This window comes from Anastrepha ludens, chromosome 3, assembly GCF_028408465.1.
Source record: "Anastrepha ludens isolate Willacy chromosome 3, idAnaLude1.1, whole genome shotgun sequence".
Lineage (NCBI taxonomy): Eukaryota > Metazoa > Arthropoda > Insecta > Diptera > Tephritidae > Anastrepha > Anastrepha ludens.
The window spans coordinates 130807612-130835587 of record NC_071499.1 but is presented as its reverse complement, the minus strand read 5'-3'; the positions used below and the strand labels follow the sequence as shown (position 1 = coordinate 130835587).

Below are 27976 nucleotides of genomic sequence, written 5' to 3'. Positions count from 1 at the left end.
ATTAATTTCATGATCAACTTCAACTGAAAATTTAACATGAGGCATTCTCCATATAATTTGATTAATATCAATAGAAAAAGTATGATCACTTAAACTATTATCAATAATTAAACAATTTGTATCATCATTTGATCTTATTAATTCTAATTTTTGATTAATTCTAAAAATGAAATTTTTGTAATCATCAAAAAACCCAATTAATATACATAATGGAATGCTAACAGAAAAATAACCTTTCTTATTACAAACACTACCTTTATTTACAATTTGCCAACCAGCATTATTTAATGATAAATCATTAGAAAATGATGCTAAGCCTTTAATTGTTGTTGTTATTCCAGGATTTTCAATTTTATCAATTTCAACTGAATTAATAAAATATGTAATTTTACTAAACAGATTTATTATACCATTATTCACAAAATTTATTTTATCAGGATTAAGTTTATCTAATATTTTACCATCTTTATCTTTAGCAATAATTTGACCTCTAATATTAAGTAAACTTTTTGATGGTAACGTTTTAATGTCTTGATTATTAATATTTATTTCTATTGGTCTTCCATATTCATTTAATAGTGTAGAATTAGATGGCAAATGTTCATAAAAGTCATAAGATTCGATACCTTTTTCTTCTTTCATTTATTTAACTAAAAAATATTATTAAAAATTTACTAATATGTTTTGACTAGGTCGAAACCTATGTTTAAAATAATTGTAGTCTTGTATTTAATTGTCTTATCAAATTATAAAAAACATTATTAATAGAATAATAATTAGTACCATTGAAATGTATTCATTTTGCATTATTTTATCTATTCCATTTGAAATAATAAAATCTATTTTTGATAATTGATTATTTTTATCACATTTTATTTTATCTTCCATTTAAATAATAAATTTTTTCCATTTTTTGAATTAATGACATAATATTATATAATAATTCTTTTACTTCATTCATATTCGTTAAATTTTCTCCACTAAAATCGCTTAGTATATACTGAAAATTTCTAAAAATTTGGTAAATATAATAAATATATATGAAGAAATATAAATACATCACATTTTCTATTATAATAAATGGTACGATATTATGGTAGTGGTATTATAAATAATCTTATAAATAATCTTCCATTTGAGTTACATTCTCCAGGATATAATTATTTAGGACCTGGTACTAATCTTGAATTAAAACTTGAAAAGGATGTAAATCCAATTAATAAATTAGATGAAGCAGCTAAAGAACATGATATTGCATATTCTAAAAGTAATGATATAAAGAAAAGACATGAAGCTGATAAAATTTTAGAAGATAAAGCATGGTCAAGAGTTTCAGCAAAAGATGCTAGTTTATCAGAAAAAGTAAATGCATATTTAACTACTAATGCTATGAAATTTAAAAGAAAAATGGGTATGGGTTTAACAACTCACAATTCATTAACTGAAGAATTGATAAATGTTGACTCTGTTAACGGTTCACAAAGTGAACATAATACAAATGAAAATGAAATTAATTTTATTCCAAAATGTGGACGATATATTAAATATCCAATATCTCTAAATGAAGATCAACAAAAACAAGTTTATGATGCTATGAAAAATAAAACAGATATTACTATAAAATTAGAACCAATTCAATTACAAAGAACTAAAGAAAGTGTAATGAATGAATCATATTTACCATTAACTAGAAAACAAATTAATTCTATAAAAAAACATTTAGATAATAATAAAACTACTTTTAAAATTTTTATATTAAAATTATCTATGTCTCAGTTACAAAGTTTTAATAATGAAAAAATTGGCGGATTTTTACCAGCACTATTACCACTTATTCCAGCAATAGGAGCTGCAGTTACTGCAGGAACAACATTATATAGAGCATATAATGATAAAAAAACTAACGATAAATTATTAGAAGAAAAAATACGTCATAATAAAGCATTAGAAGAAAAAAATATAAAATCTGGTAATGGTATGTTACTTAAAAAATCTGGTAATGGTATGTTACTTAAAAAAAATTTGATTTTGAATTAATTCCAATTAAACCATTAAGTAATTATGATTTAAAAAAATATGCTAGAAAATTTAATATAGCAAATTTTAGGGGTGTATTCATGAAAGATAGATTACCAGAAAAGATAAAAGATATAGAATGTGGAATAATAAATTTAGATAATAATGATGGTAATGGTACACACTGGGTAGCATATAAAAAATATAATAATCATATTTTTTACTATGATTCCTTTGCTATAAATAAATTACCAATATTAATAGAGAAATATTTCAAAACTAATGAAAATACTGTAATTTTTAATAATAATATTGATCAAGAAATAAATGAAATAATTTGTGGTCATCTATGTTTAAAATTTTTACTTAATTAAATAATGCCGACTATATCATTAGATGGAAATACTTCAATAATTTCATGTCATTTTGATGAACCAATAATTTTAGATAATAAACATGATTTTGAAATGTGTTTGCTTAATTTTTCTACTTATAATTCTATACCGAATATATCTGAAAAATTAAAAAATAATATTTTACATTATGTTTCTGATGGAAACCAGTCACAAGATAATTTACATACAATTAACAGTGTTAACAAAAAAATTACATTTCCAACTGGTTCATATGAAATAAATGATATAAACAATTTTATAAAAGAGAAAATAAAGGGTATTACTATTAAACCAAATATGACAACATTAAAAGTTGAAATTAAAAGTAATTATATTATTGATTTTACACAAAAAAATTCCATAGCTTCATTACTAGGATTTAGTGAACAAATTATTCAACCTAATACATTAGTATCATCTGATTTACCAGTAAATATTATGAATGTTAATTCTATTAGAATAAAATGTAATATTGTAGGAGGTAGTTATGAAAATAATAAACAAACAAATATTATTCATGAATTTTTTATTAATGATAAACCTGGTGAAAAAATAAATGAAATACCTAAAAATTTAATATACTATCCAGTAAATACAAATACTATTAGAAATATAACTATTTATATTGTTGATCAGGATAATAATTTAATTGATTTTAGAAAAGAAAAAATTAGTATAAGATTAAATATTAGAAATGTAAATTGATATAAAATTTAAAAAAAATATTTGTTAATAAATTGGAAACAATGGGTGAAATAATACAACAACAACAAAGATTATATCATAAAATAGTAAATGGTGAAAAAATATGTTTATCTATTATAAATGGTAAAAAAATATGTTTTTCATGTTTGGAAGAAACAAATATTTCTAATTTGAATAAGGGGTATTGTAAAAAATGTTACAATCAAAAATTTGCATATCGTAACACATTACCAAGTAGAAATAAAAAAATAGAGTGTGAATGTGGTGTAAATTATACTTTATCAAATAAACAACGTCATTTTAAATCTCAATTTCATATTAAATTTATTAATAATAAAGAAAATAATGAAAAAATTAATGATAAAAATTAATATCCAATTAAGTTTAATAAAATTAATTGGTATTTACATCACACTTTAAAGTATTATAATTTTATATTGTATAAAGACGAGAAGTTAATTTATTTAAAAAAAAATTTTCTATATAAATAAGGAAAAATTAAGTAAAAATATCAACCAAATAAAAATGAATCCATTTAATATTAAAGAATTGAAATCTAAAAATTTAAAAAATTTAAAAAAATATATTAGAGCAAATAAACATATTTTTCAATTGCCAAAATATTGGTACAATAAAAATAAAAATAGTTTATTAAACATAATAAGTGTTTTAATAGAAAAGCATAATAATGATGTTATTCAAAATATATTTCAAAATTTTGATGATTATGATTTTGATATTATTGATATTCAAGAAAAACAATTAAATGGTTCATGTTTTAACAATATGGTTGCTGATTTAGAGTTTACAAATAATGAAGAATTTGATATTGAAAGACATTTAGAATTAATAACAAGAAATTGTTTCAAATATTTTTTCAAAGGTTTTAAAAAATATATATTAGTAATTTTAAAGTGTCTTTAGGAACAGCGGTAAATATTGTGATTATTGATAAAAAAACTAATAAAATTAAAGAAAGTTATGAATATTGGTATAGATCAGAAATACATTATGTTAATAAATTAAACTATACAAAAGAATTGTATTTAATGATAGAGGAAATAAATAATAAATTCTCAGAAAAATGTACAAAAGGATCTACAGCTAGCTTTGTTAGAATAGTAAAAACACATATTAGTAGAGATAAGTCTCAAATTCTTGCTGGATCATATATTCCATTTACTAATAAAAATTGTGTTAATATTAAAAATACTGATAATAAATGTATTTTATATTGTATTTTATATTCTATTCATCAAGATGAAATTGTTAAAGATCCTCAAAGACCAACAAAATATAAAAAATATCTTGAAGATTTAGAAAATGATGATAAATTTAAAAATCTAAATTTAGAATTTCCATTTATAATTAATGAAGAAAATGTTAAAAAATTAGAAGATTATTTTAATATTACCATGAATTTTTATCATTATGATTCAGAAAAAAATGATGATGAATATTACCAAATTCAATTAATGTATAAAAGTAACTCTTTTCATTATTTCGTTAATGGTTTGCCAAAAAAACATGTTAATATTATATATATAGAAGAAAATATTACAGAAGAAAGATACAAATCTCACTTTGTACTACTTAAAAATTTATCTGGATTTTTAAGTGGTAAAATTCATCATCAGCATGAACATCTACATATTTGTAATAAATGTGTTAAACATTTTGAAAAATCTGATGAATTAGAAGAACATATAAAAACATGTTATTTATTAAAAGATGATAATAATATAATACAAAATATACAGTTACCTAAAGAGGGTGAAAATATTTTAAAATATAAATCTATTGGAGCAGAATTATTTCATCCATATACTTTATATGCTGATTTTGAATGTACTTTGGAAAAAATTAATAAAAAAAAATCTGACAAATGTAAAAATACAATATTACTTCATGAACACATTCCAAATAGTTATGGTATTTATAACACTTATAATAAACAATATATTTCAAAAAATACTTCTAATAGAAAAGTGCTATTGAAATCATTCTTAGATAATTTAATAAAATATGCTAAAGATTATTATGAAGTAAGAAAATTGAATAATATAATTCAGGATAAAGAATCGATATTAAAGTTTGATAATACTAACAATTGTGAAATTTGTGATATTCCATTTTCTGAAGAAAATAAAAAATGTTGGGATCATGACCATACAACTGGTAAATATAGAATGGCTTTATGTAATACATGTAATCTAAAGTTAAAGATGCCAAAATTTTTACCAATTATTATTCATAATTTAAAAGGTTATGATTCAAAATTATTTCTAAAATATTTAGATGAATTTCATCCTGAAACTGAAACTAGTGTTTTAGCAAAAAGTACTGAAAAATTTAAACAAATTAAAAAACCAGTTATTGTAGGTGAAACTAAATATTTAAAATGTAAAAATGAAAAATGTAAATATGAGTATAATTTAAAGACAAGAAACACTTGTCGTAATTGTAATTCAACAGATTTAGAATTATATACAGTTGCCGAAAAAATAGAATTAAGATTTATAGATTCAATTTGAAGATTTATCACCAAATCAAACAGACTTAATTAATAAAGGGATTGGTAGTAAACCAAATGATAAAATTAAAAAATTAATGTGTACGTTGTTACCAAAGAAAATTATATAATTGATATAAGATTATTAAAAGAATATTTAAATAATGGTGTAATTTTAACTAAAATTCATAGAGGTATTAAATGTAGACAAGAAGCATGGTTAAAAAATTATATTGAAAAAAATACAACACTTAGAAAAGAAGCTAAAAACGATTTTGAAAAAGATTTTTTCAAACTTATGAATAATAGTGTATATGGTAAGCAAATGGAAAATGTTAGAAATAGACTTAATGTTAGAATAGTTAAAACTGAAAAAATTATGAGAAAACTAATAAGTAGAAATACATATCAATCAAGAAAAATAATAGATCATAATATGTGTGTAGTGTTTGGTAAAAATACAAATATTAAATTAAATAAACCTATCTTTGGAGGTCAAAATATTTTAGATTTATCAAAATTATTAATGTTTAAAATGTATGTACAACTTAAAACTAAATATGGTAATAGAATGAAATTATTAGGAACAGATACTGATTCATTTATTCTTTATTTTGAAGGTAAACATATTGATGATGATTTTGATATTTATTCTGAAATGAAAGATGATCTAGATAATTATGATACCAGTGATTATATAGATAATTTTCCAATTGAAGATTTAAAATCTAATATTAATAAAAAAGTACCAGGAAAATTTAAAGATGAATATAATGGAATACCAATTAGAGAATTTTGTGGACTTAGAAGTAAAATGTATGCATTTAAGACCGATGTTTGTGATAAAAAAGTTTGTAAAGGAATAAAGAAAAATAATATTAAAAAGTTAACAATTGAAGATTATAAGAATTGTTTAATTAATTTAAAAAATAAAAATTAAACTGTTCATAATATTAGATCATATGATAATAAACTATATACTACAGAAGAGAATAAAATAGGATTGTCACCCTATGATGATAAGTTTTATTTCAATTAAATAAGACTTACAAATTACCCTGGGGACATTATGAAATAGGAAATGTAGGTAACTAAAACGAACCCCTCCTATTTACTATACATTAAATTATTAATTATATTAGATTAAGTTTTTTTTTAATTTCAAATGAAATATGATGTGAACATATTTCAACGATGTTGAATATTTGAATTTTTATTTTGATTTATTATTTTTGTTTATCATTTATATATGTATGAATTTTTTAAATTATTTTTGAATTATATTTGTTTCAATTTGTAGTTTACTTTCTTCAATATCTGTTTCACTTTCTTCAATATTTAATTGTTTTATATATTCATCTACTTGAATACTTTTATCAATCTTATTATTAGTTTCATCATTTTGTTTAGTAATATTATTTTGATTAATATTGTCTTTATTTTGTAAAACTAAATCTTTAAGATAATTATCAATTAAAATTTGTTTTTCCGAATAACTATCCAATTGTTTTTCTAAACTGTTTTTAAAATTTTCAATATTTGTTTCTATAAAATCTACTTGTTTAGTTATGTTAATAATATCTTGATTTAAATTATTTTCTAATTGTTCTATTTCTTTATATACAACACCAAAAGCTACCACATTATCTTTTTCTTGTTTTTCAACTTCTTTTTGAAGTAGTTGATTTAATTCCATTAATTTACTAATAATATCTTTCATTTGATCACTATTTGAACGAATTTCTTCAACTTCATTTTCTAATGATATTATTCTATTAAGAGAATATTCATTAGATGAATTTATTTCTGAAAAAGATTTTTGTCCAAACTTATCAATTCCCATTTATTAGAAAAAAATTTTTTAATTTATTTAAATTTATATGTAATTTAATTAAACAGTTAATACGTTTCCTTCGGAGAGAGTCAACATATTTTCTTCTCTTAGTTCCTCAATAATATTCATAATTTCATTATGTATTTCTGGACTATCATTTCCTGCATTATACTCTCCTAACAACAAATTTAATCTATCTTTTAATTCATTAATATCATTCCAATAAACACGTTCACATTGTGAACGATTCGCAAAACGAACATATTCAGTAGGTAAACTAGTTTTAATTTTAAAATTTTGTAATGATTTTGAAAGATTATTTTTTGAATTTAAACCAGATCCTACTTTTTCTTTTATAATTTTATTTTTAATCAATATTGGTCTAATAAAATTCATATATTTATTTCCAACGCTAGATTTAATACGTTTAGAACTTTTGTCATTATTTTGCATGTAAGCATATGTTGATAATATAATTTCTTCATAATTTTGTAAATCATTATTTGTTACAGCTGTTGATGGTTCTTTTAAAGTTATTAATTCCCATAACCCTTTTGTTCCATTATAAGTTTTATTACTTAAAATAATATCATTATTACTAATTTTTACTTCAGTATTACCAATCCATAAATCTTTTCCATCTTCAGATCTTAGACCAAAAATATTGTCACATAATTTCATATCAGAATTATTTAAATTTAAATATTTCATTGCCATATTTCCAATTTTGTCTGAAATAAATTGTACTGGTGTAGATAACGTTTCATTTGCACTACGCAAAAGAGCGTCTTTTGATGTTGATGGAGTCAACTGTTCGCTTCGTGAACCTGTGCTAGTTGTTGGTGTACTTTCAACTAATTTTTGTTTGTTTGTTTTTCTAATTGGTGATAGTTGCTTTTCGTTAAATTCATTAGTTTGTAAATTCACATTATTGTTAGGTGGTTTATATTCATGTTGTGAATCGTTTCCTTTGGAAGTATATTCACTTTCAGTGTCGTTTCTTTTGGAAACTTGCTTGACATTGTCAAACGGTTTCGACCCCGTTGAAACATGTTCACTTTGTGAATGTCCATCTATTGTTTTTTTATATGATTGATTTGATTGATTTAAATCTACTATTAAATTTTTAAAGCTATCATTTAAATTGTGAACATTAATAACTGATTGATTTAATGGTTGAATAATTGCTTGAAGATCTTCATTAATTTTTTCTTGTTTTATTACTTTGTTTAAATTAAATTGTTGAAGTTTATTTTTTAAGTCTTTTTGTGTTTTAATATATTCTTTTAAAACTTTATCTGATATCATTGTTATTTAATTAAAATAAATTTTAAATATTTTTGAAATGGATAAAGATGAATTTATTGATACTAAAAATAATGATTTTAAAATAGCAAAAGAGTTGCATAAACCAGTAAGAAAAAATTTTGAAAGAAGAAAAATTATTACTAAAGGCATAAATGAACTATGGGCAGCAGATTTACTAATTATGACAACAGTTAATGTTAGAATTAATAGAGGATACAAATATATGCTTAATGTAATTGATACATTTTCTAAATTTGCTTATATAGAGCCATTAAAAAAGAAAGATGGAAAAACAACTTCTGAAGCATTTTTTAAATATTATTAAAAAAGCAGGTTGTGCCCCAAAATTACTTCATACAGATTCTGGTAAAGAATTTTTAAATAAACATTTTCAAGAAGTTTTAGATAAATACAATATTAACATGTATCAAACATTTAGTGAAAAGAAATCATCAATTGTAGAAAGATTTAATAGAACCATTAATGAAAAACTAAAAATACGATTTGAAATTCAGAAAAATACTAATTGGATTGATGTAATTGATAAAATATTATATGAATATAATTACAAAGATGTACATAGAACTATTGGTATGAAACCTTGTGAAGTAAATGAAAAAAATGAACAATTAATTTTTGATAATTGTTTTAAAATTAATAGAAACAATTTAGAAAAACCAGTTTTTAAAATTGGAGAAAAAGTAAGAATTCAGTCACATAAAAAACAATTTGAAAACAAGTATAAAAATAATTGGACTCGAGAAATATTTTATATTAGTAAAATTTATCCATCTAATCCAATAACATATTTAATAAGAGATTTAAATTATGAACCAATATTGGGTAAATTTTATAAATTTGAACTTCAAAGAGTTCAAATTTGAAGTTTCAATTATTTTGCGTCCACCCTCTTCTAACGCTAAATACACTTGTAACCATGTTTGACTTTGTCAAACGGTTTCGACAGAGTCGAAACATGTGTTGATGTATAAAAATTGAATATTCTAAATCAAATATTATGCTTATCTTGCAGTTTGTGACTCGTATTCAACAGTATTTCATTTTTTTTGGTTTGTGCTTATGCTTATCTTGCAATTATGCTTATTCTATTTATAGATTGTGAGCAATGTTGATAAGATCAACTGTTTGCTTTGCATACTACTCAACTATAATTACATTATTCAGGGTATACGGTTTAGATGAGTTGGTTAAGCAGTTGGAATTGTAACAATAATTTTGTTGCAAGTTCAAATCTGACTCAAAGACTTTTTTTTGAAAGGTACTTTAAAAAATAAATGTATCCTTTTTTTTTTTTTTTTTGAGATAATATAAGCTAAAAAAATGAGTTAAATGTTAAAAACCCCTATATTATAGTTACTCGTAGTTAGTATTTGTAAGGTACTCGTAGTTAATATTTTTAAGGTACTCGTAGTTAATATTTAGGGGTGGACTAAATCGACCCAACTAAAAATTTTTAACTTTTTTTTTGAGATAATATAAGCTAAAAAAATGAGTTAAATGTTAAAAAATGTTAAAATTTTGAGTAACTGTAAGTTAAAAAAATGAGTTAAATGGTAAAAATGTTAAAATTTTGAATTAAAATGATAATAAATGTTAAAATTTTAATATTTTTGAGTTAAAATGATAATAAATGTTAAAATTTTAATATTTTTGATATTGCGTTGTAGTCCGGAATATACATACTACTCATCAGAAATGCTAAACCTACAAGTATGGAACCGCCTGCATAACTTCTAGATCAGACGTGTACATTTCCTAAAGTGACGAAAGTGATTTTACGCCAAATCCTAAACGAACGCGAAACATGTGGACTTAAATTTATTTTTCGATTCTGACGTTTCTTAAAGAACGTTTCTAAAGATATAATTTTCAAAAATACAATATTTTGTTTATGCGATTTTATTTAATTATTTCAGATTCATGCGGTCTATGGAACGTATCTATAGTTATAATATGGGACTAGTGCCCTTTTTTATGCGATTTTATTACATTATTTCAGATTTATGCGGTTTTAGCATTTGAAACGTATCTATAGTTTTACTATAGAACTGATAGCTTTTTTTATGCTGTTTTTTTTATGCTGTTTCTTGCGGAACGTATCTACCGCATAAAAACGTAGGTTCTGTGCCGTACCTGCAAAATGACTACACAAACGTGGCCCAATTTCAATAAATCCAGAACTGACATTTGCGAGACCATGACAGGAAGATGGAGTGATACATACATATAAAACGATAGATGCATGTAGAAAGCTGCACTCAAGAAGAATTTTAGAAAACAGTATTTCACTATTTGTGAGAGTGTCCAAGTCTGGGTGCTCTACGACATAGAATGCTGGGGATTTCTCGATGGTTAACTCGAAATAAATTGCAGAAAAAAAAATAGACGATATAGGCCGGTTCTTAGTAAAATCAAGATGGTTCGACTAATAAAAAGCAGTGGTTCTATAAGTAGTGCATCAAAATGGCATCTTTTGTGCTAATTGGGTCTGGGCTGTGTCACAACCACCACCACCAGGATAGTAAATATTCTAGTGCGCATATTTATCTTACTTGACAATGATTGTCTTGAATATCTTTTTTTTTTTTGGTACATTCTTATGACTTTTTATTTTTTTCACGACAGCTTATTAGCACTACAAAAATCAACTAATAAAAATTTTTAATCTGGATGTTGTTTTTGTTGCTGTTGTTGTTGCAGCAGCATAAACATTCCCCAGGCATGTACAGAAAATACTCCTGTAACAGACTGTCGTAGAACTTCGCTCTAGTAACGACTGTCGAATTACTAATACTTTGAAAATCTGATGTTTGTACATGCTTGAGGAACGCTGCTTTAGGTAAATTTTCTAAACTTCGATCTTAATAAAGAAAACGATTATATGATCATTTTGTATTTTATTTTATTCCATTCATTCCTTATTATTCTGTTTGCAGATGGAGGGCATTTTTGTTTTTGGATTAATTTCCAAAAATACTTTGGATGTTTTGCACTGCGACAAATGTAATTTTCATCGTTAGTGGCATCGTAATTATTTACACTTCGCTGAATAGCTATTTTTGGTGCTTCAAGCAATCACAAAGATCCAAAGGTTCGCATCAATTGCAGTTGCTGGACATGGAACTGAATTTAGCTTCAACGGTTTGAGAAATTGAAAGGGCAATTAATTTGATTTATTGCGGGCATTTAAAGCAAGCACTACGAACTATTTGCAATTTGCGCCCATTATTCAATGCAAAGCTTGTTTGTGACAGCTTGCTGAGATTGAACAGAAATCATTTGGGAAATTAGAAAAAACAATTAGAAATTTTGCTTTTCACTAACACAAAAACGACTTCCAAAGTAACGAAGCAAATTTTAAAACGAGTAGTATTCCTTTAGTGCCAATAATTGGCGTGTGTGTGGAAAATACAGCTAAAGTGAACTTATTATGGAATTTAAATTTATTAAAAAATTTACATAATGACCGCACATTAATATTAACAGCATGTCAGTCAGCGCTGGTATGGCTCGTTGATTGCGCGAAATATTTATAAATTTTTAAATTAATTTTAATTTCAATTTGCATCTAGTGATACCCGCCACCTTTGTGCTGGCTCTTTTCCTTTAGGTGTTCCGCCATCTGAATTTAATCATGCTAATGGCCGCTCATAAAAATTCATTAATGACAATTTCCAGTTTTTGCGGCTACTTGCTTACAGTTATGAAAAAATATCATAAAAAATGTGTTTATGCTTATGTGAAGCACGTAAAGGCGAATAAATGATTACACGAGATTACTACGTACTAATTATTAAATGCCAAATTGGCGACGCCATTTAAATATTGAATCCCTGTTAATGAGCGATTTTTTCCTGATATTACTTTTTTCTTAATTCTGTACCTAGTTTGTGTTTTACCGATTTCTACTACATAAATAGTTTACGCAGTTTTTGACGCTGTTGTTTTTTAGTGCAGGTTGCAGTTTATGGTGTCCTAGTAATCAATTATAAAGTGCCACTAGGTACCCACCATCATCACAATGGGCTAAGAACCTGAGTGTTTCCCACCGTGGGCCATCGCTTCAACCTAAGTACCCGTCAGAAAAACCGCCTTAATATCACGCGAGTGCACTTACGAGTAAATTAAAAAGATCACTTTCAGCCATAACTAAAATGTTATTGTAAGAAATGTTAGTGCCTGCGATTGTTGATGATTGATTACTATTTCAATATTTTTAATTTTCTAACAGTGCCTTCCATTGATATTAACAAGTGGTTTCAACTGCGTTTTAGTGCATAAAATTTTAATGCAGTAATATGATTGACAGTGATTGTGTAAATTTCTGATATGCAATTTTCAAAAAATAGAGTGAAAATGTAAATTGGTATTGGTATTTTAATGACTGACTGATGTGGATTTCTTTATTGGATTTCTTTTGTCACTTTAAAGCAATTTAAGATTGATTCACCGTTGTTAAAGTTACAATCGCCAAAATTATACTGGATTCAATGTAGGTTTTCAAAAAAGCGATTAAGAAGCGTAAATTCAGCGCAAAAACCTATGATTGATGGCCATTACTAAGGATTGACTTGCGTTAAAAAGTTAACGGAAGCTTGTTTTTATTAATAGTCCAAATTTTCATGCAGAAATTTGCGGGTGATATTGAGCTGTAAATTGTTATGATTGATACTATTGTACATATATTTGAATGATTGAATGAAATTCAGGACTCCGTAGCTTACACCCTTTTTAAAATTATGGAAAAATGCAATTACAGTAATTGCGTGAATTATTGATTAAAATACGAGGGTCGTTTGAAAAGTCCGTGCAAAACCTGTTTTATTTTTCGATGTAGTGTCCAACCATTCCTTTGAATTGGGGAGCAAATAGCTAAGCCTGAAGAATAGAGGGGACGTGAAAGGAGTTGAAAACTTATTTTCATTAATTTTGCGACCACAACTGCTGAGGCGTTAACTGGTGTGTTGTGGTGGTGCAAAAGGAAAATCAATCGACTTCCTCGATACCAATGAATGGCAAACACAAAGAAATGGAGCGATCTGGTAGAAACTTTGTTTGTTCTTACAAGAGATGCTACTAACTTAACATAGCCTCGATACGCGACAGAGCTGGCACTCTCTGACTTTACACGGACGCTTCAAACGACTCTCGTAAAGCAACATAATTGAGCATACTTTATAGCTTACTTTCAGCTAATTCTAATTCATGCAACTTCAAGCACAGATGCACAGCTAGCTCAGATCCCGACTATTGAATATTACGATTGAATATTACGACTTATTAAAGATGATGGATAGATTCAATTCACTTTTCTGAATATTTTTCGTTTAAATAGGTTTGCGTAATATTCAAAAATAGTTGTTGGGCTATGATTAAAAGTGATCGCCAACGATTTACAATAAACTCATATTAAAACTTAAAGAGACATTCATATCACATTTTTTAATAATTTTTAATAATTGTGGCCTGCTCCTCACGCCTTTGCTCTTTTTCTGAATTATTAATTTGAATAATAGTTTGCGTTTCTCCCCACTGGACACAAGCAACTTTTTCCACTACATTTTTATAGATTTAACTCCCATTGCGTTTTATAGATTTGACTCCATTTGAGCTGTCATTGCATAAAAAGCTAGATGTGATTAATTTTTAACACAACAGCATCTACAGCCATCCCCTCTCACCTCTGGGCGACCAACACCATGGTAACCGAATTGAATCCGCCTACCAGCCACATACACATATTTTAATATTAATGACAACAGGCATTTTCATTAATTTCTAATTTTATTATGTGTGTTCAGAGTGATATGGATAAGCAACAATAATACCTTAGCTCATTCCATAAAATGCAAGGGAAGTCAGAAGAGCGATAACGTCAGTGATTAATAATTGAACAATGGGATTGTAGCCGCTCAAATAAACTGACCTTTTGGCAAATGCAAAGGTTAAATTAGTATTTATTTAATGCTTATAAGTTTGGTTACCTAGTAATCTGCATTTATGTTGACACCCAATCGGAAATTGTGGCATAGAAGTTCTTTGTATAGAAATATTTTCAACCAATAAACGTCAATCCAGTGGCGTCAGATTTTGAAATCAACAATTATGAGTCGTAGTATACTGGCAAATGCGTTTACACTTCACAACTTTTCTATCCGAGAATAATACAATAGTAGAGAATAAAAATAGATCAAACATCGGCTTCAATCATGCGGATATAGCGTTCAATCATATTCAATCGGGCGCGAAAGTTATTTTTATTAGTATAAAAATATACAAATTCAATGAAATTAAAGAACAACTCTCAGTTAAAGGGCGTAATTTCATTCAAGCTTCATCAATCATGCTTAATTTTAATGAAAAGTTTGCAATTCATCGAGAAAACTTATTCTAACTCGTGATTATTGCTTTATGTAAACTTTTTATAGCTTTTCTGGTTTTTGCAAATTTAAATATGCCTATTCTTATATTTATCACATTTTTTTTAATTTTTCTAATCCATTTTTATACATTCAATTTACCTACGCCAGCGAAGTATACAGCAGTGGTTAAAATCATCATCAAAATCACTCTTAATCATAAGCAGAAATAATTCGCAACAGAAGCTCAATTTTCCTCAACTTTCCTGCTTCTATTATTATATTTAAAGTGTGCCTATAAGTTGGGTGTTTATGATTGTTCGCCTGCTTGAGTATGCTCATCAACCAGCGCTCACCGAATATATTGTAAACGTCATTCAAAGTACGAAATTAGTTGCACTCCAATCCAATTAAGGCCAAATGAATTACAACTACCGTCAAAAATTACGGCATTTATGGTCGCAAGTGGCAAAGTTTTCGGACATGAAAACATGAAGCGACCAACCACAAAAACAACAATCTAAAGTAAAGCTAGCAGCTCGCTCAGGACGGAGGCTGGCCAGCATCCGACAACACAGCTACAAAGGCTACCAATCATTATTGTGCGCTTAGCGGGTTCGCAGCAGCATTAAGTAGTCATGGATACAGTTATATATGCTTATGTACTTTTGTATATATTATATATTTGAGTATTTATGCCTGTTTGTGAAGTGGTAATGGGCAACATTTGTTATGCCACACATAGAGCTAGCACTTTTCCTACTTTCGAGTTAGTTGGTTTCTCTTAGTTTCTATTTTGTTTACAACTTTTCTTTTACTACTTTTCATCTGCGCGCTGTGCTTTGGCCGCTTATCTCACGTTTACACGCCATTTTGACAGCTAGCAGAATATATCCATTGGGCATAATAACTTTTCGATTATACAAAAAACATTGTTGTTTTTGCCGTTTTTTCTTTTCCTTTTTTGCCAAATGAATTTAACCAAATCCGTCTCCAAATTCTCTCATCTTTACCTAATCGGGTACTCCGTTTGATGTTTTCTCGTTTTTCAGCTTATTAAATTGTCATAACAACCTCCTGCCGGCTCGGCCTAAACTACTAAATTCCGATTAAAGATGTTTAAGGTATTTTGACCCACGTGCTCACTTACCTACGCACTGCGTTGTCCACAAAGGTATGCAAATAAAACTATGGCTTTTGTTCAGCACTCTCTTCTCATCAGTTGTCATTTGCGAGTAGAGGAAAAACTGGTGCAAGTTCAACCTGCACAAAATAAGCCACTTAATAAAGTAAAACATCCTGGTTGATTGACAGCATAAAGCTGTAGCTAATACAGATAAAAAATATTTGCCGAAAATACGTAATGAAAAATGTACGCTGTAAAAAGTTTGCAAAACTCGGGTAGTAAATTTTACATTCAAAGATCATTAATGTTCGGCCAGTATGGCCGGAAAAGACGTCAGTCGTTTGCTGTAATGTCAAGCATGGCATGTTTGATCACCAAGTCGAACTAAAATAGCGCTTGACTGCCTTAAGATTTATATGATTGCAGTCAATGACAAAAAGTAAAATAAAGGATCTTTTAGTAATCGTTTAACGCAGTCAATCGCCGTCAATCATGTTTAAATTTAACATTTTTGCCAATTTCATTGTGTTATTTATTTATTTGAAGTCTCTTACAGACTATTCATTATTCCAAGAAATTAATTGACGTAAATAGTTGATTGAAGTAACATTACGTACGCTTGGAAGCAGTAAATACCCTCAAAATCATTAGTCAGCATCAGTTATGTTACTGAAATGTTTTAAAATGCCTCTAATGACGATCACGAAAAGCATCTTTAGTAATCATTTAACGCAGTCAATCGCCATCAGTCATTCTTAAAATGTAGAAATTTTGTTATTTTCATTGTATTAATTACGCATCATGTACTTGGTATCAAAAAAGAAGCAAAAATTAAAAAAAATATTGTAGTTAAAAAAGTAGTTGTCAATCATGATTTTCGGTGATCAAGCATCAATAGTTACCAACGGGAACTTTTTATTAAGGTTACTATTTGTAAATATTTGCGAAAAGCATTCGGGTATCGTCGGCAAATAAACGGTAAAGTTTTTATAATTTTTAGTCATTCTTTTCATATATCTTTGAATGATACTTAAAATCAATTGCCGTTTATGCATATTTTAGGCAATTTTTCCACGTGTATCTCTTTCGACCCTTTCAAGTTCTCAAATTAACCCATTCATCCCATTCATATACTGTCCATATTCGCTTTATTAGCTTTTTGACATGGTTTCTACTGCAACTCAGACTTTTAACTAAAAGATTTATCTAAGCACCAAATCTGGCCAAAGGAAGTTTTTAACAAAATTACATATATAGCAACTTACATATAAATATATGAAGGTTGAGCTACTTAGGTATTAAAAACCAAAACTTGAATTAGACGTTGGAGGAGAGGAAAATAATAATAACAGCACAAAAAAGGATTTTCAGCGATATTTCATAGCATAAGCGTGTTGTCAGGCAAATGGTAGCAACAAATAGTAAAAAACCACTACCGAATGCGAATGCGGGAATCCAAGGAAGAGGAAGTAAATCAGGTCGTAGAAAGTGAGTGAAGTGATAAGCGATGAGTTTCAGTTACACTCGAGGGAGTAATAATTTGATATTCAATACTCGCAGTTACTTAACTTGGTAGTTACGAATGTTGAAATTCGGTGGCAATTATTCCACAGCGTTGTTTTGTAAAAGGACTAAATATTCGCTTCACTTGAGTTCATTTCTATGCACTGTATACCCTTTCATTTTGCGCTTTATTTTTTTTTACTTTATGCTTGATTTAAATTTCACGCCATTTTAATCACTCCTGCATGCGAAGGCCATTTGAAAAGTCCGTGCAAAGTCAGAGTAATGGCACAATTGAGGTTATGTTTTGTTAGTAGCATCGCTTGGAAGAAGCCAGATCGGTATATTTCTTTGCGGTTTACATTCGTTTGAATCAAGAAAGTCTTTTTCCATCACAATAATGCACCAACTCACGGCTCAGCACATCATCTCACATCTCCGCTTTCTTTAGACTACAATTTTTCAGGCACAATTTTTTATAAGCGTCGATGTCACTGTTGACAGTTATGATTCCGAGGTTGTAAGGGACTTCGTTTTTCTAGCAACCAGCATTAACACCGATAACAATGTCACATTGAAATCCTAAGGAGAATCTCCCTTGCCAACAAGTGCTACTTTGAGCTAAGTAAGCAATTGAGTAGTAAAGTCCTCTCCCGACAAACAAGACTAACAGTCTACAATCATGCTCATCATGCCCGTCCTAACGAATGGCGCAGAAGCTTAGCCGATGGCAATATCCGATGAAGCGTCACTTGGAGTGTTTGAAAGAAAGATTCTGCGTAATATTTTTGGATCATTGCATGTCATGCATGTCTTGTCATAGGCGATGGAGCAATGAGCTGAATGAGCTTTATGGCGGCATAGACATAGCGTAGCGAATAAAGATCCAGCGGCTTTGTTAGCTGGGTCATGTCGTCGGAATGGATACAAACGCTCCGGCTCCTGGAGAAGGACTTGGCTTCATTTGGTGTGTCTAGCTGGATATCCTAAAATATGACTTTGCGTTTTGTTGATCTCGGCCAAAAACGCGTAAGCGCCTATCGGGCCAATCAAGGAGAAGAAAGAAGAAAAGGAGATAGTCTCCTCTCGAAAAATAAAAAAGTTTACCCCAAATTTTTAAGTAGTTTTTATTTTTTCACGGAATTTTTAAACGATCTCTCAGTTATAGATGTTGTGCATAGAACACACCAAGCCACACCCAGCTCAAACCAAAAAATGTATTGTACTCAAATCATACATCAAGCACGGCCAAACAACCAACCAACCAACCTGATTCACCATCTAAGTGATAGGCGACTGTGGTAATGCGCTTAAATTTGAAGCGCGTCAAGCAAAATATGAACAGCAATAAGTATGAATTTACATGAAACAAAAGCAATAACAAAAACAAAAAAGGAGAAAATTCTACCAAAAGTAATCTGCAAGTTGTTATCATACAAATGGGAGTTGATTAGATTTTTTGGTATTACCGCACAGACTCTAAGGAAACAACAGTGCCAAAAAAACATCTAACGAAGGTCGGCGGTCGACGGTGGACAGTTATCCTACCGTTAAGTGCGTTGCCTATTTTTTTCGTTCGTTGCCTAGACGCAAAGCTTAACTCTAGCAACGAAACTTTTTAATAGGTAATCCATCAGCTTCTCAGCTTGCTGCAGCGGTCACTTGGGTTGGGTAATAGATGTGTCTGCGTATTTTGCATATTTAAAGCTGAAAGCGACATTTATCAACATAATGGTTATTTGTATGCGACATTTAAGCACTGTTAGAATGAGAGCAAGCATGGCAAAAGTTTGGCTTGAATTTATTCGCTATTGAAAAAGTTGTTCTGTACCGTTTTATTTAAAAAAAAATTGAGCTAGATAAACATGCTTTCAGTATGAAGGTATTCGTATCAAAAAAGCTTCCCCTTTTAATAACATTATTATAAAATTATTGTTAACGCTTATAATTATTATAGAGCCAATGAGAAATCAGCTAGCCGAGCTTTTTCCTCGCAATGAATGTTCGTTCAATAAGTGGATATGGCTACTGCCAGAACTAAAAATATGAATATTAGGAATGGATCACAAATCCAATAACAAACACTTTCTTGAACTGTCCAATGACCCTGGCGTGCGTTTACTCATCTCCACGCTTGGTATTTGTTGTAAGCTGCTTTAAAATGGTGTCCCCACGGCAGACGCCGCAGCTGAGTGGTTTTGTATGTGTGAAAATCATTCATTCTCGATCATTTTATATATCATATACCATATTTAAAGCCCTACTATGCCAGTTAATGTACTTTTTCTATTTTCTATGAAAAGAACAAAAAATTCCTATTTGTGAAAGAGGTAGAGGGTTAATATGTTCTAGAGAAATTATCCCCTCAATATACCACGTAAAATACTTCAACATATTTTATACCACAGATGTAAGTATCTTGCATTCCGTATGTCGTTCCATTCTAGGAAGATATTATCATTTGTTTCACCTATTAATCAATGGCATTGAAGTTCAGCCACGAAGGAGGCAACAAATCTGGCTATCTGTGGGGAGGAAGGTGGTTGTGTAACCATGTCTGAGTCCACCTTGTCTTCTGGGAAAATGTGGGGTCCTGCTGAAACACGTTTTCTTTCCCTGAAATCTTTCACAATGTCATAATTTTTTATTTTTTTTATAGCCAATGCACTCAATAGCAACTTAAGGCTACTAGGGCTGTCACAATAGGTCCTTTGCATCCGTTGCGGCAACGTATTTGACTGGCGTGACGTGTAAAGCGGACAATGAAAGTATTGCCGCAACAAAAAAATCAACAGTTGTTCTTGTCGTGAAAGTAAATATCATATTTCGTGTGTATAAATAGATTTTTGTTGGGTGTGAAATACATTATATCAGAAAAATATTATTTATTGAAGCGAAAGGGGGTTTTAATGGAATTTATGGTATTCGTCGACGGTGGGTGCCATCATAACTTCGAGATCGGGACAGACATTCATTTTTTAGGGCAACCGGGTTAAGGTTAGCCTTTTCTCTACCCTTTCACGCTTTTATCGAAAAGGTAAGGGTGCATTTGAATTGGCTCAATTCATTTAAATTCCATTAATTTTCTGCATTTAATTTGATATAAAAAAAATAAAAATTTGCGCGATAAAAAATTGATCTTCTTTAAACAGTTGTCATTTTCGCCGCATTTGCCGAACGGCAAAATAGAAAGTTGCCAGCTTTTGTGCATTCCGGCATGGCGTACGGCACGTATGTGGCGCCTTCGACTTAAATTTACATAACCTATTTTGCTGTTAGTCAAATTCATTGTCGCAACGGACGGAATGGACCAATCCAACATCGCAGCTCTTCTAGTCTGCACTCTGGCGCTCACTACCACACTCCACTATCTATTAGTTAACAATGCGCCAAAACTATATCCCTTGTCACTGCCAGTGTCACTGCCTCCTTAAAAGTTTACCAGATTTACCTCTATTTGGGACAATTTAACATAGATTTCTTTTCAGACGCGCTCTGCCCATATGTGAATGTTTTCTGCTTTAAATTCGAGCATTAAGAAGTTGGAAAATTAAAAAAGCGTTAAATGCCGCTACTTTTTATTTAATGCTAATGGCACATAATTTACTTTTTTCAGATCCTGGTTGTTTTCTTTTTATTTCATTTATTTTATTTGCTCTCTCCCCCTGAGGAAAATATTGCAAGCTGCCGCTCCTTACTTTTTATATACACATTATATTATCTACTATAACTTCTTGCTATTTCATCTTGAACCACCACTTTTTATTTTACAACACATCATTTCTTTCGCGCCATTTGTTTGTTTGTATTTGCATTTGATTCCTTCGATCCCTTTCCTTTCACTTCAACGAAATACAATTCTCTCAGCATTCACATTCCCAATGACATTAAGCAGCCACATAACTTATTCAAAAATAAAACGCATTTCCTCCTAACGAGAAGAAGAATAAAGTAATCTCGCAAATTCTTGCAAAACTTTTTTATGGCCCCACAACACAGACGATTTATAAAGATTGCATAGCGATTTATGATAATGACTCGGCCGTCTTGCCAATTCCACATGCCTCCGCCCGTCAAGCCTCTTGTATTCGATATTTCACTTCCGTTGTGTGCCGCAAATTAATAAATTTAATTTTATTGAGGAATTTTTGACATAAATCAAGTGTTGGTGTGTGCAATGAATGGTGTGCGAATTGGGATTTCAACTTGGTAAACCATCTTGTTTAACCTCTCAGAAAATCTTACGCTTTGCCAGCGCATTAAATTGACCGCATTAAGCTCGTCACATTTGTCAAATTACACAAACATCCAGGCACATATTAGTTAAACGAAGTGTGAGTAAAAATGCAGGAGCAGAGCGAGTCGTCTGAAAAGTGCTAAAACTATTAATGCGTATACCATTAGAATTTTCGTATGGTAAACACAGCTATTTGCGAAGAAATTTATTGGATACCTGACCTAAGCACCTATACGCTTTCCATCTTTCTTTCAAGCCAGGTGGCAACGCACAATAAAAGCAAATATGTTACAATATAAAAATTTATGAGTTTTAGTTATCGCCAACCACCGTAATCACCGCGCTCTCACCGTGCTCCACATAACATGGCAGACGTGTTTAGCGCTACGCAGAACTTAACTTGGAATTTCACTCGAAGAAGAAAAATAAACAATAAATGGAAAAAAACTCACGAAACAATGTGCTCCTCCATAGCGGTGCAAAATGGCTGTGGGCTATTTCGCGTTACACAGCGGCCAATATGTGAGCATACGTGTGGAAAGGTGTTGCTGGTTTGTTGATAGATAGAAAATTTGGTTGTGTATATTGTGGCGGTAAGGAAACCGGGTAAGTGTAGGTAAAACCTTAACAGTTTGTTATTCAAACACATCTTTTCCACTAATCAGTGCTCCAAAGGCTGTGTGGGCGGCTTTTTCCACTGTCACTGATAGCGAAATGGCAAAGAAGTGTGCGAAGGCAATAGGGAGTTCAGAAGCTAGAAGTTAGATATGCGTATGTATGTTGTGGATTCTGTTTTGATTTGGGAAGTAGCGACTGAGAGTTGAAGGTATGCACATATTAAATGGTAGATAAAAAGCCCAGGGGTAAAAGGTAAACCTCCACCCCGTATTCCTAAAGAAACTCAAACTTTTTATATTATTATATAATATAATAAATTTCTATATAAATTTCTGAATACGCTATACAAGGCTTACCTTTTATATTTCGCGTATATGCAACTGATGAGCTGTAACTTGATATTTTTAGCGAAAAATTTGGTATTTTTTAGCATAAACTTACATGTAACGTTTTCACTTACAAGCTTTATTTGTTCTTTTTTCAGTGAGTTCCAATACTCATCTCGCCCCTAAATATGGAGTTAACTAAAAAAAAATGTCGTGCGCTGATTTATTACGATTTTAGACGTGGATTATGGAACGAGACAGCAGTGCATTGATCAACTAACTTCGACTTTTGGCGTTGAAGAACCACATTTAGCTATTATGAAATGCTGGTACAATGAGTTCCAATGTGGCCGTCGATGCTTGTAGGATGAATTTCATGAAAACTGTCAAAAAAACTGAAAACTGGTTGTGCCAAAAGCAGTCAGTTGATAACGCGTCAATTGATAACGCAAGATCGTCATGTGACATATCACGAGATAGAGGCATCCTTTGGAATTAGAGGGATCGGCATACATTCAATATTGCATAAGCATGTGGTCGTCAAGAAGATTTGTTCTCGTTGGACACCGCAAAATTTTTCAACTATCTAAAAATGGACATGTGTCTAAAGGAGAAATAAAGGAGTTTAAGAAATGCAGTCGCAATGGATCAAAGCGCGTCTAATACATTGTAACAGTTGACTTTGATGAGTTGGAAATAAAAAAGCAAACGACAGTTTGGGTGTTCCAAGACGAGCTTCATCCAACAGAAGTTATTCGCGGAAGAAGCGGAGGGCAAATGGTCGCCTGTTTTTTCGGAAATCTAGCCATGTCGGAACTGTACCACAAAGGAAACTTCAAACTCTCAATTCTGAGTGTTACACAACCATTCGTTTGCCGAAAATTTTCGGAGAATTAAAGAAAACCATTCGCCGAAGACAAATCATTCTTCCCGAAGCTCTCACGTATCGGCTCACGCAAGAGAGTTTTCGAGCACTGAAATGATCCAATTAATGGGATATCCGCCTTACAGCCCTGATTTGGCACCTAAAGATTTCTTTTTGTTCCCGAACATGAAAAATAAAATGGAAGGTCATTGTTTCTCAAGGCCTAAAGAAGCTGTTACCGTTAAACAGCTCGTTTAAGAGGTATCCACTTCTGAGTAGCAAAAGTGCTTTGAAAATTTGTTCAAGCGAAAAAATAAGTCATTTTTGTTATTATTTTACAGTGTTTTCATTATTGGGCGCAATATATAAAAGGCAGTCCTCGTACTAGTCCAGTTTTGACATATTGTGAAAATTTGTGTATATAATTGGCTGTTACAGCTTTTATAGGATGTGTGTGGACGAGCTCTTCCTCCTATTCAGGATATGCGCCTTATTAAACAGATGGAAGAACCTACAGTTTTAAGCCGACTCCGAGCGGCAAATGGGTTGTATGAGAAGCTTTTTCATGGCAGAAATACACTCGGAGCTTTGTCATTGCCTGCCGAGGGACGACCGCAATTAGGAAAGGTTTTTTCTATCATTTGATGTTTCATGCACGAAAATTCGACCCTGTGCGCTTCGGAATGGTAGTCATGCACCAACCTGGCGCCATCTTTGCTCAGTACATATTTTAAAGCAGTCGGAAAGTGAACAAAATTTGCGAGTGCGACTAGAAAAGGTAGAGAGAGGCTTAATAAGAATTAAAGACCGGAAAACTTCTAAAAAGTGCAGTTTTTCATTAAAAATAGTTAAAAAACAAATCAATTGAATAAAATATAGGAATGATGAAACATTTGAATGAGAAACAAATTTTAAATCCCTTAGCACCTTATTGCAAATTCTGTGTATAATATTGTTAAGGAGGTCATACATTGGAAAACTTTAGAATTGCTGAATTAGAAAAAAGTAATCAAAGTAAACAAATAGTTGCTGAGAATTAAGAACTATTTATAAATGCAGCAAACAAATATTAAAAAATATATATTAAAACTCTCCTTCTAGCATAAAAAATAAGAAGACCCACTTCCTCAAAGCATTCTGACTGACTTTTTTAAGAAAATGGATTCACTTACAGAAAAGCTGTATAATAAACTTCCACGCAAGGTTAAGAACCTGTTTCATTACGATTTTCCTCCTAAGCTGTCACACAGCGAATGAATTGCTCTGAATTAATCTACCTTCCATTTGCCTTTTCTACCTGCATGCACAAATACAACTTTTTCGTTCACTCCTTATCCTTTACGTGAAGAAATTTGCGTTGGATTAGCCTTTTGCGTATTATTTAAGTGCGCCAACAGAAAAGTCGTGTTGCAGGCAATAAGCTACTATACTTCAATTATATTATTTTCTCTTAACTATTTAGCATAAGCGGGGTTTGACTATCAATAGGCTTTCTTTGCCGCAAGTCGACATCCTGAAGTAATTTGCATTGATTGCCAATACGCAAATGACGGAAGCAGCCATTAGTAGGAGAAGCGCATGGCTTCCGTAGAAAACCCGCGCATTCGTTTTTCTTTTTATTACATTTATTTTCATTTCAATCATATAAGGCAAGCTCGCGTCACACATTTCACCTATTTGAAAACACACACGACCTGGTTTACTGCTGCGTTGCCATAAATCGCCAAGGAACATTACATGGGTTTGCTCATTTTTAATGCACATACTTAACATTTTCATTTCCTTTTTTATAGCGTTTCTTGTACGTTACATGCCTTACGCCCACCACACACTCTGTGCGCCGTCTCGATTTTCAATGCATAAATTAGTGTCAATCCTGGTGGAATTGGTTGTTTGATTGCTTGTTTTTGCTCTTGTTGGAGTCTTGTATTTGTAAGTAGAAATTGACACTTGCCATTGTTGACAAGAAGATTGATTATAGTGAAGCCCGCCAATATTCGTATTATTTAACCTACATAACAAGTGGAAACTCACCGAACATGACATTCGGCAGTAAGTGATGACGGAGAAAATTAAATGCTACACAAATTGATATTTAAGGCTTCCTACGAAATCTCGTCGGTTACTTTCCCTGCACTGTCATTCGATAAAAAAGAGAAAAATAATACAAACTTGTTGGTAAAAATATTCCACAATAAGAAATGGTATATAAAACAATCAACGCACATATAAAATAAAGGTCCAACATTAAGCCTTCCCTTTATGTGTTTGCATTATTTTAACTCACCTGAAGTTACAGCCGCAATGATTTGCACGCGCCCCACATACAAATTAGGCCAACAACAGGTGTGCACATAACTTTCAAAGCGGATGTGACATGAGTGGTGTAGTGCGACATTATTTTTTATTTGTTTTTATCCTTTATTTTATGTCCAACTTGCACATGTTCAACACGAAAGTTTCGGCTTTTATTGTTGCACGGTCCCTTGACGTGCACGCGTAACTAGATTGTGCGTCGCATGGCATGTATGTACATGAGTCCACGTAACTGGCAGAAGGGTGTCAGTGAATACGTTGAACATAATTATACTAACTTTTTCCGTACCCGTATTCAGTTTCGTTGGTGTAAAGTTCTCATATTTTTCCGCAGCGCTGACAACTCTTTTTTTGTGGGCCTTCTAAATGGCACAGCTTTTGTGTTTATTTATTGTTGGCTTTCTCACCGTTTGTAAGTTCTCACTTTACTGTTTTTACTCCAGCTTGTTTTTGGAATTTTTTTCATTTACTGTTACTGTAACTTATAATGATGCCACCACCTGTATGAGACAATAAAAAGAGTTGAGCCGTTACCCGCGCTGCGAACGGTCAGTTTCAATACATTTTCGAAACGTTGCGTCTTTTAAACAAAAAAATTATGCATTGAAATATATTTTTCTAACACAATACATAATTTTTGCTTAAAAATTGTATAGCCACTCCTAAGTATTGCTTATAATGTGCAGCCTTTCTTACGAGTTGGTTAATGATAAACCAGCTTCTAGACTATAATTCTCTGATTTTTTTCTATAATATTCCTATACTTTATAACAACTGATAAGCCCCTATGAACAGGCGGTGATGAAACAGCTAGGCTACTGTGGCTGCAAATAAATAGGAAAAAGACAAAGGGACTGCTTCCTCTGCAATTGTCCAGCCTTAGCTAAAATCAGAACAGATTTTCTAGATAGATACTTTTCCAGTTCTCTTACGGAAATGTCCGGCGTGGGGATTGGACCTATCCTACGCCTCTGACCACAACGAGGCGATGTATTTTTCGAATAACTTTTCCCAGTTGGCGTAGCACTCGAAAAGCAAGAGTAGCGATTTCTTTGGGATTAAGTCGCAGAAGCGAAATAATTCGTCCTACTATATTCTGATCTTATGCAATTGACTTCACAGCCCTCAATGACTTGTGGCAATGGCTCTAAGCATTCTGAAGGTATTTTTGGAGAGTTGGAGCATCTTCAGTTCGTACTACCTCAACTAGGAGGTGGGTAGGTGGAATGGCTGAAGTACCAGTCTGGCACTCCCCAAGTAGCACTAAAGGCCCATTTTGATATCATTTTGAGACCTCCAACGAGCAGATATCTACAGCCAACCAGATCTGTTAATGTAACATAGAGGGTTGATGGAATTTAGGTTGGAGCAATACCCCAGGCTGTATAAGAAAGGAGCAGCCAGTGTCCTAGCTGCCAAGCCCGTACATTTACAGAGAAAATGCTCAACAATCGCCTTCTCTCTTTCTCTCTCTGAAAGGTCCACACAACTTTTGCAATGGGAATTAAATGATAAACCTAGATTTCTACATGTGTACCAATCGTACAATGACCAGTAAACACAGTTACGCACTTGGAAATTGAATTGAACGACCTCAGCTAGTAGTTTGTCTGGCATTTTCCGACACTATAAAGCCCGTAAAGTGTTTTAATTTCTTTCTCTTCTTTACTTAGTTCATCCGTTAGCACAATAGTTCTTTTTTGGTCGCAGTAGCCTAATAATAATAATAATAATAATAATAATAGCCCATCCGCTAATTTCTGTAAAGACTCAAAACGAAAACTTTCGACTCGAGATATTGAACTTTGTCATTAACATATTTATCCTATAAACTG

At 30.8% G+C, this 27976-nt stretch overlaps 1 protein-coding gene across 1 annotated transcript in view; it reads right to left on the bottom strand.

The window, feature by feature from the left end:
- Positions 1-26876, bottom strand: part of LOC128859280 (TWiK family of potassium channels protein 7) — a 158340-nt gene extending 131464 nt beyond the window's left edge. The window contains exon 1 of the mRNA XM_054096146.1: positions 26113-26876. The gene's annotated coding sequence lies outside the window, so the exon portion shown is untranslated. The remainder of the gene's footprint in view (positions 1-26112) is intronic.
- Between the last annotated feature and the right edge of the window lie 1100 nt (positions 26877-27976).